Raw genomic sequence first — 14,816 nt, forward strand, 5'->3', positions numbered from 1 at the left:
TGAAAGGAGCCAGGCTTGTTATTTCCTCCAAACAGCAAAAGAATTCTTAATTTATGTAGGTTGGAGATGACTGCACTTTGGGAAACGTTTCCCTTGAGAGGTTATAGATGCGGTTTTGCATCCGATTTGGTACTGAATCCTCTCTCTATCTCCCCCCCCCCCCGGCCTCCGCCTCGCGCGCGCCATTTCCAAGCCCCCACCCACGCCCACCGCCGGCTCCCTCCTCCTCATCTCCGGCCCGCTCTTTCCACCCCCCTCCCACTTCTAAGATGTGCGCACCTACATTGGCCTCGGAACCCCACTCGCGACAAGGGGCGCGCGGCGCGCAGCGCGCAGGACCCCTTCAGGGCCACACCGACAGCCGAGGAGACAGGGAACTCCGACGATTGGCCTGACGATTGGCCGGCGGGAGGGCGAAGGAGGGAGGGAGGCGCTTTTGAGGCGGCCGGCCCGGCTGCCGCGTCCAGGGCCGTGCAATGCAGCCTCGGCGCTGCTGGGGCAAGGCGGGTGTCTGTTTTCGGCTCTGTGTACAAACGCGGGCTGACCCTGATTGGCTGAAGGAAGGCAACAACAACGGCCGGGACGTTTTTCCCACGGCACACCAGGCAACATCTCACGGCACACTAGTGTGCCGCGGAACAGTGGTTGAAAAACACTGCATTAGATAAACCCTATAATTAAGAAAATGTAAAGCAATTCAAAACAGTGTTCTCCAAACTTGTCAAACAGTCCAAAACTTTTACTTACAGAGTTTCTTTGGAAGTTTCTATGTCGGAAGTGCCGGGTGCTCGAGTCTGGCGGGATCGCTGCTTTGATCCTCCGAAGGCAGTCGCTTCTTCAGTCCCGTGCCGGAGCTTCGCTCACCTGATTTTCCCCCTTACGAGGGTCGATCAGGAGCGGAGACGGCACGTCTGGGACCCACGAAGCTAACGGTCCACGGGACGCTCTTCCCGTGGCTTTAAGGGACCCGTGGCGCAGGCACGGTAATCCCTAAAGCCTAGCGGAGGACGGAGCCGTCGGACTCCCGTCCGCCATTGACCGGCACCAAACCGGAAGAGGAAACTTTAAAAGGAAGCCTGTTCCCTTTGAACTGTTTGAGCGAGCTCGGTAGCGCTAAAAGATCAAAGCCGCGACTAACGGGAAAAGTTTTGCGAACTCTGCCAAACTTTTTAAAAGTCGTTTAAAAGTTGTTTGAAGGATGTTTAGAGACTTAAAAACAGTTGATATGGCAAAAGAAGATACCGCTCGCCCTCTGGATTAGGATTCCGGGTCAGTAGCGGGCTGCAATATATTGTTGCCATTTTTTCTTTGTTGGTGTTTCAGTGACTGTTTACCAGTGGAGACATTTTGACTTCTTTGTAGCCAGATACAAGTTACTTTATGGACTGGGTGGTAACACTGCAAGTGAGAAACAGCTACTGACTTGGGCTATTTAAAAGAAACCCTTCTTGGCTTTAAGGAATTTATAACTTTGGAAAATTTGAACTCTTTGCCTAAAAGTTGGATTTTTGGGACTGGTGTGGGCTTCTGGCTCAGCAGGCTCTTTGTTCTCAGAAGTGAGCTGCTGGCCACCTGGTGTTTACTTTTGGGACTGTTGGTCTTCTGCTGTGAATGTCTGAGATAGTTACCACAGCAACTGGAGTGACCTTGAGATTACAATTGCAGAGCTTACAGGAAATGGACACTAGATCTAAAACATCTAGCTCTGCACAAAAAAGAGGCTCTGTCTCCCTAACTCTTCAGGAACAAATGGAGAAATTGGTTGCTAGTGTGGCAGAAATTGCAGCAGGATTGAAAAGTGTGACTGAAGGGTTGAAGCAAACACAAGATTCAGTTTCATCAGTAAATACAACAGTGAACTCTGCAATAGAAAAACTCCAAGTTGATATAAAAGCTGATATTAAAAATTCCACCCAGACCTTGGAAAAATCAATTGGCCAAATTGAGGAGAACGTAAGGAAGAACAGAGAAGAAATTAATAAAATTGGGCAGGAGGTGACCACTTTGAAAAAGGACTCTGAGGAAATTAAAGTGGTCAGAGAAAAAATAAAAAAGGTGGAGGAAAAATTGGACAACTTAGATTTGGAGCAGATAGAGAATATTGGAACACGACAGAGAACTGTTGAAGAGTCTCTTGCTTTTCTGCAACTTCACCAGAGAGAGGGAAACATCCGTCTAAGGGGTCTTCCAGAATTGGAAGGGGAAGACCTAAAAGCCTATATTGTGGAGCAATTTTCAACATACTGGGAGTTAGAAGAGGTAAACGTCTCAGCACGCATAGTGAAGGCCTTCAGATTCGGACCTAGAGGTTCCAGAGGAAAGAAAAGCACTAAAACAGTCAGTGACTGTTTGATTGTGCTACACGATAGACACGATAGAGACTACTTTCTGGACTTACATTACAGAAACAACCTGGTGGTACAGCAGAATAAAGTAATTTTTTATAAGGATATCCCCAGATTTTTCCTGGACAAAAGAGCTCCTTACAACAACTTGGTGACTGAGCTAAGAAGAAGAAAGATCTCCTTCAGTTGGGAATTTCCAGAAGGCCTTGCATTTACGTTTGAAGGGAAAAAGATAAGAATAAGGTCCTTGGCGGAAAAGCAAAAGTTTTTGGATAAGCATCTGGAACAATTTAAAGGTACCCCACTTGATCCAGCACAGCTGTACAAGTTTCCAGAAGTATTTCCACCACCGCCGGGACTACCAGGACCAAGTCAAGATCCAGAGGAAGACAAGAAAGGAGAGGCAACTGGAGGAGAAGAATAAATAAAGGAAAATGGCGCTCAAGTTAATGACTTGGAATGTTCGGGGATTGAATCAGAGACCAAAGAGACGCAGAGTGTTTTACAGCATAGAAAAGAAGAACTTGGATATAATATGTTTACAGGAAACCCACATAGTCCGACGTCATAGAAGATTACTACAGAACAAAAAATTAGGCCAAGAGTTTATATCATCGGACAAGGTCAAGAAGAGAGGAGTAGTGATATATGCAAAGGAGAAATATAGCCCAAGACAGCTATTTAAAGATGAAGAAGGGAGATACATCGCAATTGAAATTAATGTACAAGGCGAAAATTTTTTGATTCTGGGACTTTATGCACCAAACGATGGAAAGTCGATTTTCTACAAAAAAATACATGATTTGCTGTTGGATTATCTGGACTATAAGGTAGTTTGCCTTGGAGATTTTAATGGTGCAGTTTCCACATTAATGGACAGATCTCAAAGAACCAAATTAACGAATGATGGGAAACTCCCAAAGACTTTTTTTGAAATGGTGGACAATTTGAATTTGGTGGACTCTTGGAGATTAAAAAACCCTACAGAAACAGAGGCAACTTATTTCAGTGAATCTCAGCAGTCATGGTCGAGGATAGATTACATCTGGATCTCGAATGAATTGGCTCCAAAAATACAAAAGGCAGAAATTGGTCCCAAAACGCTTTCAGACCACAATCCGGTACAGCTAAATTTAAAAATGATTTCCAAGGATTCTTTTAGATGGAGAATGGATGACGCTCTGATGAGAGACACCAAGCTAGTAGAAAGAGCGGTGAAAAAGATGAAAGAATATTTTCAAATCAATTGGAGTTCCGAAGTGGAGAAAAGAACTGCCTGGGATGCAAGTAAAGCGGTAATGAGAGGATTCCTCATAAGTGAAAAAGCAAAAAAGAAGAAACAACAAAATGTAGAAATGGAGAGACTGTTGAAATTAATCAAAGAAAAGGAAAAAGAATTAAGAGGACACCCCAGATGTGTTAAAATTCAAAAAGAAATTAAATACTTGCAATCCCAATATGCGAATATAATGAATCAGGATATCGAATGGAAAGTGAAAATGATGAAACAAAGAACATTTGAATCTGCCAATAAGTGTGGAAAACTACTAGCTTGGCAATTAAAGAAAAGACAAAAGGCAAATGTCATCACAAATTTGGTAGTAAATGGAAAAAATGTGGAGAAACCGGAGGAAATCAGATGGTGTTTTCAAAGATTCTACAAGCAACTGTACAAGGAGGAGAAGATAGATGAAGCAGAGATAGACCGATTTCTGGAAAAGAACGGATTGCAAAAAGTCCCAGAGGAAAAACTAATTACTCTCAACCACCCAATATCGACACAAGAGATAGAGGATGCAATAAACAATATGCAATTGGGGAAGGCCCCAGGACCGGATGGATTAACAGCAAAATACTATAAGACATTGAAAGATTGGCTATCGCAGCCGTTAAGAGAAATTTGCAATAAAATACTAGAAGGAGATAGGGCACCAGAGACGTGGAAAGAAGCCTTCATCACACTGATTCCAAAACCAGATACAGATAAGACTTTAATGAAAAATTATCGTCCAATATCCCTTTTGAATGTGGATTACAAAATTTTTGCAAATGTTTTGGCTACAAGGTTAAAAAGAGTGTTGAAAGATTATATACATAGAGATCAAGCAGGTTTCTTACCAGGAAGACAAATAAGTAATAATACGAGAATTATTGTGGACATTTTAGAAAAACTGGAGAGAGACATAAACACAGATGCAGCACTATTGTTTGTGGACGCAGAGAAAGCATTTGACAAAGTATCTTGGACATTTATGAAAAAGAATTTGGAAAAGATGGGAGTTGGAGAAAAATTCTTGAATGGCATTAAGGCCATTTACACAGAACAAAGAGCAAAAGTAATAGTAAACAGTGTGATATCGGAGGAGATTGAAGTCGAGAAGGGAACAAGACAAGGGTGCCCTATCTCCCCTTTACTTTTTATTACGGTCCTGGAAGTCCTCCTAAATATGATACGAAAAGACAAACAGACAAAAGGAATCAGAGTGGGAGAGAAAGAATATAAACTACGCGCCTTCGCAGACGATCTGATGTTATCCCTGCAGGAACCGGAAAGCAGTGTCCCCAGAGCCTTGGAATTAATTGAACAATTTGGACTTGTAGCTGGCTTCAAATTGAACAAGCAGAAAACCAAAGTTTTAGGTAAAAATTTGAGTGCAGAACAGATCCAAAGAATACAAGAAGGCACCGGCCTCAATTTTGTCAAAACAGTAAAATACCTAGGTATCAATCTCACAACCAAGAATTTGAACCTGTTCAAGGACAATTACGAAAAACTGTGGATGGAGATAAAGAAAGATATGGAAATATGGACAAGATTAAAACTGTCATTAATGGGAAGAATAGCAGTGATAAAAATGAATGTCCTACCAAGGATGCTGTTTTTATTCCAAGCCATACCAATTTTGGATAAACTGGATTGCTTTAAGAAATGGCAAAAGGACCTATCAAAGTTTATATGGCAGGGCAAAAAGCCTAGAATCAAGTTTAAGATCCTAACAGACTCTAAAGAGAGAGGAGGCTTTGCCCTGCCGGACTTAAGACTTTACTTTGAAGCAGCGGCCTTTTGCTGGTTAAAGGATTGGTTTAAACTAGAGAATGCTGATGTGTTGGACTTGGAAGGACACGATAATATGTTCGGTTGGCATGCATACCTTTGGTATGACAAGGTTAAGATTCACAGAACTTTTAAGACTCATATAGTTAGAAAATCCTTGTATCAGGTCTGGACTAGATATAAAGACTTGTTAGAGAGAAAGACCCCTAGATGGATCTCTCCAGTGGAGGCCAAAGCCTACAAGAGACCGAACATGTCTGCAAACTGGTTAAGATATATGGACATATTGCAGCAGGAAGGGGACTCTTTTAAGCTAAAAAGCTACGATCAGGTGAAAAGTCAGGTCCCCGATTGGCTGCATTATCATCAGGTGTATGAAACATTTAAAATGGACAAAAAAGTTGGTTTTCAAGTAGAAAAATCAAAACTGGAAACAGAACTGATAGAATCGAACTTTAAGAACCTTTCCAAAATGTATAATCTTTTGCTAGAGTGGCATACGAAAGATGAACTGGTTAAATCATCAATGATAGATTGGGCGAAAGATGTAGGACATAATATTATGATGGATGACTGGGAGAGATTGTGGCAGAAAGGTATCAAATTCACTGCTTGTCATAGTCTAAGAGAAAACATAATGAAAATGGTTTATAGATGGTACTTAACACCAGTTAAGATAGCTAAGATGAATACCAGAATGTCAGATGTTTGTTGGAAATGTAAACATGCGAAAGGTACCTTTTTTCATATGTGGTGGTTGTGCCCAGCGGTAAATGCTTTCTGGGACAAGATTTACAATGAGCTTAAGAAGGTAATGAAAGTTACCTTTTGTAAGAAACCAGAGGCATTTCTTCTGAGCATAACCAATGAAGAGATACCCAGTCAAGATAGAGTGTTTTTTATGTATGCCACAACAGCGGCAAGAATTTTATTGGCAAGAACATGGAAAGGTGAAGAGATACCAACGGTGGAAGAATGGCAGATGAAGATGATGGATTATATGGAACTCGCAGAACTGACCGCCAGAATCCGGGACCAGAGGGAGGAGAAGGTGTCACAGGACTGGAAAATTTTTAAAGACTATTTAATTAAATCAGTTAAATTGAATATTTGAGCAGAACTAAATAGAATATCGGCTTTAGTAGATTTATGTTAGATAAAACTGTCAAGAGGAAATTTTTTGTGCGGATGATTTATTTGTCAAAAATGTGTTAAGATTTGATGCTAAGATAAGATTTATAGTTGAATAGTTATTGGATTAAGTAAAATTAAGCATATTAAAAATTTGGTTAAATGTTAATTGAATAAGATATAAAGCTACCTTGAAGATATATAAGATTTTGAAGACAGTGGAGGGAATGGGGGAAGTCCCCAAATAGAGAAGATAGAAACAAGGAAAGTAGGAAGATAAATGTTAGGTTAAGGTTTGTATAAGCTTCTTTTTCTTTTTATTGTCATTGTTTGATTGTGTTTATTTAGTATGTTTTATGTTTTATGGTGTTAATGTTGGTGTTTATGTTATGCTTCTTTTTTGTGTTAATGGAAAATAATAAAAACTTTATAAAAAAAAATAAAGCAATTCAAAACAGCAGCAGAGGAAAAAGAAACACCCTAAGAAGTACAAAAAGAAGAACAACCAAATTAAGTATAGAAACCAAAGAAGATTTTGACAAATGAATTCCCGGCTGTTTCCAGCCCACCTGCTTATTGAGCGTTCCTCCTCATTTGCTTTGCGCTTTTGATTTGCAGGGAGGTTAAATGACGACAGCTATTTATTGAACCTTCATTCTTATTTGGTTGGCAGGGAGGCTAACATTACGTCAAGCGAGGAGTGGTATCCCTCACTTTCCCAGCGTGTTTCTCCACCCCCATCACTTTCCTTACTGCAAAAAGTCCAATTTGGTGGAGGGGGGGGAGCAAGTTTGTTGTGCAAGAGCTCCAAATCGCCTTTAATTTGCCAGGGGGTGTTTCATAGATGCTGGGCTGGTGTGTAAACCAGGGCTGTGTTTAATCCTTCCCTCTCCACCCCCACAGTCCGCCCCCCCCCACCCCGTTCCCTTGAGAGCAAAACCTACATGATTGATGATCCCAGGGCACCGGCCACTGCTAGCAGCTGAATAAACAGGCCAAGCTGCCTGCTGAGCTGGGGCAGCGGGTGGATGCAGTTATGAAAAGAGACCAGATGAACTCAGCAGCAACAGCAGCAGGCCTGGGAGGCAAGGAAGGTCTCTGGGGTTGCGGGCTGCAGCTTGGGATTTATTTTAAAAAGGAAAGGAAGAGTCCCTTTGCTCCAGACCTCTGGAAAAAGCCTAAGCTTTCACTTTTGCAGCTTTACTAATTTTTAATATTGCCCAGCAGCGTAATTCGAACCCAAGACCCACCGGGATAGGTTTTGGGTGCAGTGGATCTTGGGCTTTCTCAGCTGAGCCACGGCTACACCAGTGAAAGCCGCTCAGCCAGAGATAACACTGGAATATCAGACAGCATAGGAGCCAATTCCAGCATAGGGGCAGAGGGGCTCGCCTGGCCTGCCCAATATTTTAATTCATGCTGGCACCGCTGTCAGCGTAACTTATGCTGGGTTAAGGCTCCAAAAATGGTTGTTCCGGGGGAGAGTAGAGGGGCAAGGAGAGACTCATAGCTATTCCAAATTCTATTCAGCTGGGTTCGTGTGAACCAAACCTCACAACTCGTTCCCACACTCACCTGCCAACACATCCCTCCTAGAGGCTCCTGTGCTGAGTTTAGGGTAACCTATGGTTTTCCTGCCCACCTAGCAATTCAAAAGCACGTCAAAGTGCAAGTAGATAAATAGGTACCACTCCGGTGGGAAGGTAAACAGCATTTCCATGCGCTGCTCTGGTTTGCCAGAAGCCGCTTTGTCATGCTGGCCACATGACCCGGAAGCTGTATGCCGGCTCCCTCGGCCAGTAACGCGAGATGAGCGCCGCAACCCCAGAGTCAGACACGACTGGACCTAATGGTCAGGGGTCCCTTTACCTTTACCTTTATGGTTTTCCCAGTAGTGATGTATAGAAGTGAGAGCTGGACCATAAAGAAGGCTGATCGCCAAAGAATTGATGCTTTTGAATTATGGTGCTGGAGGAGACTCTTGAGAGTCCCATGGACTGCAAGAAGATCAAACCTATCCATTCTGAAGGAAATCAGCCCTGAGTTCTCACGGGAAGTACAGATGCATTTTAAATAAAAGCACACATTCTACTCATGTAAAAACACGCTGATTCCCGGACCGTCTGCAGGCCAGATTGAGAAGGTGATTCTCCCCGGGCCTTACTTTGCCTACCCATGGGCTATACCAGAGGTCGGCAACCTCTGGCCCATGGGCCGGATGCAGCCCACAAAGGCCGTTTTACCGGCCCACGAGCCGGCAAGCCCCCCGTGCGCTGTGCTAAACCGGCGTGGCGCGGTGCAGGCACTTGCCAAGCGATGCCAGAAATTGTGTCTGAACATGCGCAGATACTAGAAATCGCGTCTGTATGTGTCCAGATGCCGGAAATCGCATCTGTGCATGTCCAGATGCCGGAAATCGCTTCTGCGCAGGTGTGATTTTCGGCGTCACGGACATGCGCAGAAGCAATTTCCGGCACCACGGACATGCGCAGATGTGATTTTCGGCATTGCGCTGTGCATGTCCGGCCCACAGACGCTCTCCATGGGGTTGATTCAGTCCATGGCCAGATAACCTTGTCGACGCCTGGGCTATACCATGTCGTGCAACAGCAGAGCATCCATTGATGGTCCCGACCCAGAGGCTGGCGTGTTCCCAGCAAACAAAGGGACTTAGGGGCTTTCCAGTTTGCCTAACTTAGGGATGAAGTCATGGTCTCCATTTGGCGGATGCCAACTCCCCCACCACCACCACTTAAAAACAGAAAAGCCCAGAGAGTCTTTTCGGTTGTAGGTTTCAGTCGATGAAACCTCAAACCCTGATTTACTGTGATTCAGAGGAAGAAGTGTTTGCTACTGCTGCTGCTGCTGCAGCTGCCAGGAGTAGATTCCAACAGCCAGGAAAATGTCATCCATCTGGAATTCAACAGGAAAGATGGGGCTGTGCAGCTTTGGGGAGAAGTTGATGCTGTATTTGAGATGGCTGTGGGGAAGGCCTCCTTCAGATGCCCAAGGACCACCGAAAAGGCTTTTGCATGTGCACAGGGGGGATCTTCCACTTGGCTCACAGAGGCGTCTTGCATGCGCAATGCTTGATAACACCAAATTTGAAGCAGCCGTCAGCGCACTTAGCTGTGGACACCTTCCGGCTTGGCGCTTGATATACCTTTAGGGCCACAAAGGAACTATACACACACTATTTAGTGAGGAGAGGCTGTAGCTCAGTCGCAGAGCTTTGGCCTCTCATGCAGAAGGTCTCAAGTTCAATCCTCAGCATCTCCAGTTAGTTATGGGAACAATCCCCAGCTTGAAATCCCGTTAGTGTTGACATTACTGAGCTGGATGGACCAGTGCTCTGATCCTGTATAAGTGTCGTGAGCGAGCCAGGAATAAAGCACATGGATTACATGAAGTTCTCTTTGCTGCTCAGGTGTGCCAGGCCCAATGACCACAGCCGCTCTTCTCCGGTAAGTCTGAAGGTTGTGGAGACTGAAGGTCGTAGAATCATAGAATTGTTGAGCTGGAAGGGACCCCAAGGGTCATCTGGCCCAACCCCCTGCAACGCAGGAATCTCAGCTAAAGCACCCATGACAGATGGCCATCCAACCTCTGCTTAAATACCTCCAAGGAAGGAAAGTCCACAACCTCCCAAGGGAGACCGTTGCACTGTCAAACAGCTCTTATTGTCAGAAAGTTTTTCCATATGTTTAGTCGGAATCTCCTTTCCCCACCTTCCCAGAGCTGCCTAAGTCTCCTCGTCTCCTGGGCCCTTCCCAAGCAATCTGAGATTGTGCCCGCGTGAAGCTAACTTCCCCTCCGCCCTTTTCATGCCTCTCCTGGTTCTGGGAGACCAGAGAAGAGGAAAGGGAGACAGATTTCTCTGTCTCTTAGCCCCCCCCCCCACCTCTCCTGCTTCAGCTTCTGCCTCTGATGCTGGACTTCTGTCTGCCACAGATTCTCCCCGCTCACTAAACCCTGTTACCTCTTCAGCTTCCAACTCCTCCTCTTTCCAGTCTTCTCCCTGTGACCACCCATCGTTGTCCCACCACCACTCCCTGGGCTCTGAGCCTTCTTCCCTTGGGGCTTCCTCAGCTGGTTCCTCCCACCATTCTTCTTTGTTGTTGTTTTTCAGTCGTTCAGTTGTGTCCGACTCTTTGTGACCCCATGGACCAGAGCACGCCAGGCACCCCTATCCTCCACTGCCTCCCACAGTTTGGCCAAACTCATGTTAGTAGCTTCGAGAACGCTGTCCAACCATCTCATCTTCTGTCGTTCCCTTCTCCTTGTGCCCTCCATCTTTCCCAACATCAGGGTCTTTTCCAGGGAATCTTCTCTTCTCATGAGGTGGCCAAAGTATTGGAGCCTCAACTTCAGGATCTGCCCTTCCAGTGAGCACTCCGGGCTGATTTCTTTAAGGATCGATATGTTTGATCTTTCTGCAGTCCATGGGACTCTCAAGAGTCTCCTCCAGCACCATAATTCAAAAGCATCAATTCTTCGGCGATCAGTCTTCTTTATGGTCCATTCTTCTACATCCAGCCAATTCACGACAATAAGGCACCTTCCTATGTTCCATTAAACACAACTTTCCTGCAGTTTCCTCCTGCCCCTTCATTCTCTTGTGGCAGTTGGCTTTGCTCACTTGCTTGAGTCATGCGGGTTGACGGTGACCTATGCTTTTAAAATGTCCACAAAACCAATGCGGAACACATGTTGCTCCTTCAGTTTTCACTGGGGGGAAAAAGAATTCCAGCCCATGTTTCAGCACCGGGGGTTTTAACAACTGTGAGCCAACCAAAATACGCAATGGCCTTTCAAAAAGTCTGGCATTTGTAGATGACAATGGGGACAAATGGGCAGCCAGATGGGCGAGGTATAAATAAATTATTATTATTATTATTATTATTATTATTATTAGCCAGCTGTTTGAGTCACTTGGAACATGTGTCATGCCTTGGCTATCTAAGCCTGGAAATGGATCTTCAGGATTTTGTGGTGCTGTTCTCCAACCCTTGAGGTGCGCATAAAAATTGCAACTCTTAAGGAACGTAGCATACAAAAATTGGGCATATTTGCATGCAAAATAAAATGCGCCTATTAGAAAAGAAATCACATGGAAATGCTGGTGGCTTTGCACAAGAACTTTAAAATATAACAAACGGATGGGGAAATGTAGCAAAGTGAATTTAAGATTAGGAAAATGAGGAGCAGAGGGAAATCGAAATCGACAGATTCACAGTTCCCTCTTTAGAATATTAGAAATGCAGGTACTGAATTGCAGCAACACCCTCCTTCTTCCTGGCTCATTTCTCTTACTGGGAGGGAAAACGAACTAATTTTGCTCCCTATAATGGTGACTGTCCCAGGCCAAGAAAGTGATTCTCTCGCCAATTTCCCGGATTCCGTCTGCGTCCAAATCCAATGTTATAAACCTGGATTGTTTTCCAAGTGCTGCTTTACATCCCCCCCTCTCTCCCCCCTCTTTTTTTCCTGGCATTTGTAAGAGATGGCAAAGCAACAAGCAGCTCCATGAACATCTGGAGAAGGAGCAGCCTTAGAGCCCAGGGTCTCTATCCAAGCTGCGGCTTTTAGAGCATCCCACACATTTGTTTCCTTGCAGCTGCTATTTTCCACGTGTGAATAATAGAGACCCCTGATGTCAGAGAGGCCTTAGGCCCCCTTTTAAATGCAGGAATAGGTGATCTGGTAAAAAAAAGAAACTGGGCTACGGTTTCTGCACAAATCTGGCAGCATTGCAGAATTGCTGGGGGGGGGGAGCTTTCCATTTTGCTCCATTTGAAATTCATTTATTCGTTTGTTTCAGTGATGCCTTGGAACAGGGGTAGTTCACCTTTTTTCAGTCTGAGGGCCACGTTCCCTTTTAGGTGGCTTTTCAAGGGCCACATGGAAGTGGCGGGCGAGGCCAGAGGCAAAAGTAGGCAGAGCAACAAAGGTTATTCGTAACCTTTGTGCGCAGCAGATTAGTTTCTATATACAGTAGGCTAGTTTCTCTCTACTGTCCGTCCAACATTGTCTTCTTAATAAAGCCCCCTTCTAAAACCATACGAATTAGCTAAAGAAGAATGTCAGCCCTCCTGTTTTTCAAAACAGATAAGACGGACTTTTTGCAGTTAGGAAAGTGATGGGGAAACATAGTGAGAAGTGTGGGAGGAATGAATGAATGAATGAATGAATGAATGAATGAATGAATGAACAGGAAGATGTATCACCACCCAGCAAAGAAATCAGAATGAATGCTCAGCATGGCTGTGTACACACATTTAAATCCCATCTCCTCCTGCCCAAAGAAACCTAATCACTGCAGTTTGTCAAGGGTTCTGGGAATTGTAGCTCTGTGTCGGGTGGTAAACTACAGTTCCCAAGATTCTTTGAGGGTGAGCTTTACGGGATGGTGCACATGCGGTCGTAGTCTGACCTTTGTCTAAATGTTGGCCAAGAAAACCAGGACCAATGCCCAGTCTAGAGGAGCACAGTTCAGTGAGATGGAGAGTCGGGGGAATGTTACAGGTTTGTTTGTGCACTTCTATCTCCAAGGAGGTTAAGGTGGTGTACAGTGGCATGCAATGAAATTTTCCGCAAGGGAACAGTTAGGGCCAGAGGCACCAGCTTGCGAGGGTGATGGGGAGGGCCGACGTCATGCATGTGAGCATCGTGTCTCCCTCCCTAGAACAGGAGGACAGTATAGATTTAGAACAGTGGTTTGCAGAAGGGCATAGTTCAGAGGCTGCAGAGGGGAGAAGCTGGGAAATATTGGAGGAGGAACAGCAGGAAGAAGAAAAAGCACCAGGGGAGAGACAACCCACAGACTCAGTGTCCTTGGAATGCATTCCTGACCCGACCCGCCCTCTCCCAGGACCAGGTGGGCATTGAGGGTAGTAGAACCGACAGCTCAGAGGCAGAAAACTCAGATTAACCAATGCAGGAGTGACGTCTAATAGGGGGAAATGTAGGAGGTGGGACTTTACTTGGAGCAACACCATTATTAGGGAAGGCTGCATTCCTTCAGCCTCTCTGTGAATTATTGAATAAATTACTTGGTAAGAACTTTTATCGTTTCTGTCAAGTACGGGAATTCCCCTCTCCCTTCCGGCGGCTCACCAATAAGAATTAACGAGCATTTGGTAGATTTATAGTCCTTTTATTACAGCATTCTGTTACAAGCACAAACAGGCAACCCTCCGCAAGGGTATCAGTTGCCTACTCTGACTCCTCCCTGCTCTCGATTGATGTATCACCCAGCTGCTCCCTCCCTTCTGGTTGCTTAGCTACTATCTCATAGCTGGGTAGCTCCTCTCTAACTGTGCAGCTTCTGTGTCTGCCTGTCTCTCTGCTTCTGGAAACGCTGGAAGCAGGCGGGGTCAAATATTACCCCTCCTCTTCTGTTAGGGACTGATCTCCCAGCGATTGCATTCCCCAATCTTCTGATCCAGACCCGCCCCTGACAGTTTCTCTGATTCTGGGCTGCCACTGTGAGAGGGATCTGATTCCCCGAAGCCTGACAGGCAGGAACATTTAGGGGGCTAGTCCCTCTAGCCTACTGACTGCATGCCACTGGCGGTGTACACCATTCACCCCTCCTTATTTAGTCCCCACGCCCACCCTAGAATCAGAGAATCGTAGAATTGTTGGAAGGGACCACAAGGCTCATTCAGCTCAACCCCCTACAGTTCAACATTCTTTTGCCCAACAATGGGACTCGAACCCAAGACCTTGAGATTGAGAGTCTCATGCTCTACCGACTGAGCTATCCCTTGGCGGCTACCTACCCTGCGAGGTAGCTTAGGCTGAAAAGCAGTGGCTGGCCCAAGGTCACCCGGTGAGCTTCATGGCTTGATTGGGGATTTGAACTCTGATCTCCCAGGTCCTAGTTTGACACTCTATGTTTTTAAAAATCATTTTTATTGGTTTTACAAATACAAAATACAAATAAACACAATCTAGTAAAAACATATCTGTATAAAGAGATTCCCGAGACTCCCCCCCCCCATCCCTTCTTTGGGAGTCTTAGTTTAAGCATCTGCAACTGCATATTCATCCATACTCCAATTTTTATATCAAACCACATTATCCATAGTATTTTTTTCACTACAAGTGAGTCAAAATCCTGCTCTTGTTTCCATCTGCTTACAGTGCTCTCCTAGGTAATTTATAATTTTTTCCCATTCTTTTATAAATCTTTTATCCTCTTGGTTTCTGAGTTTTCCAGTCAGTTTTGCCATTTCGGCTTAGTTCATCAGCTTGGTTTGCCATTCCTCTCTCTGGTAGGG

At 44.9% G+C, this 14,816-nt stretch overlaps 1 non-coding gene across 1 annotated transcript; it reads right to left on the minus strand.

The window, feature by feature from the left end:
- Positions 1-14,229: 14,229 nt before the first annotated feature.
- On the minus strand, positions 14,230-14,305 carry TRNAE-CUC. Its single transcript has one exon. It is a non-coding gene; the product is annotated as a tRNA-Glu (tRNA).
- Positions 14,306-14,816: the final 511 nt, after the last annotated feature.

Source organism: Lacerta agilis, chromosome 14, assembly GCF_009819535.1.
Source record: "Lacerta agilis isolate rLacAgi1 chromosome 14, rLacAgi1.pri, whole genome shotgun sequence".
NCBI classification, from domain to species: Eukaryota; Metazoa; Chordata; class Lepidosauria; order Squamata; family Lacertidae; genus Lacerta; species Lacerta agilis.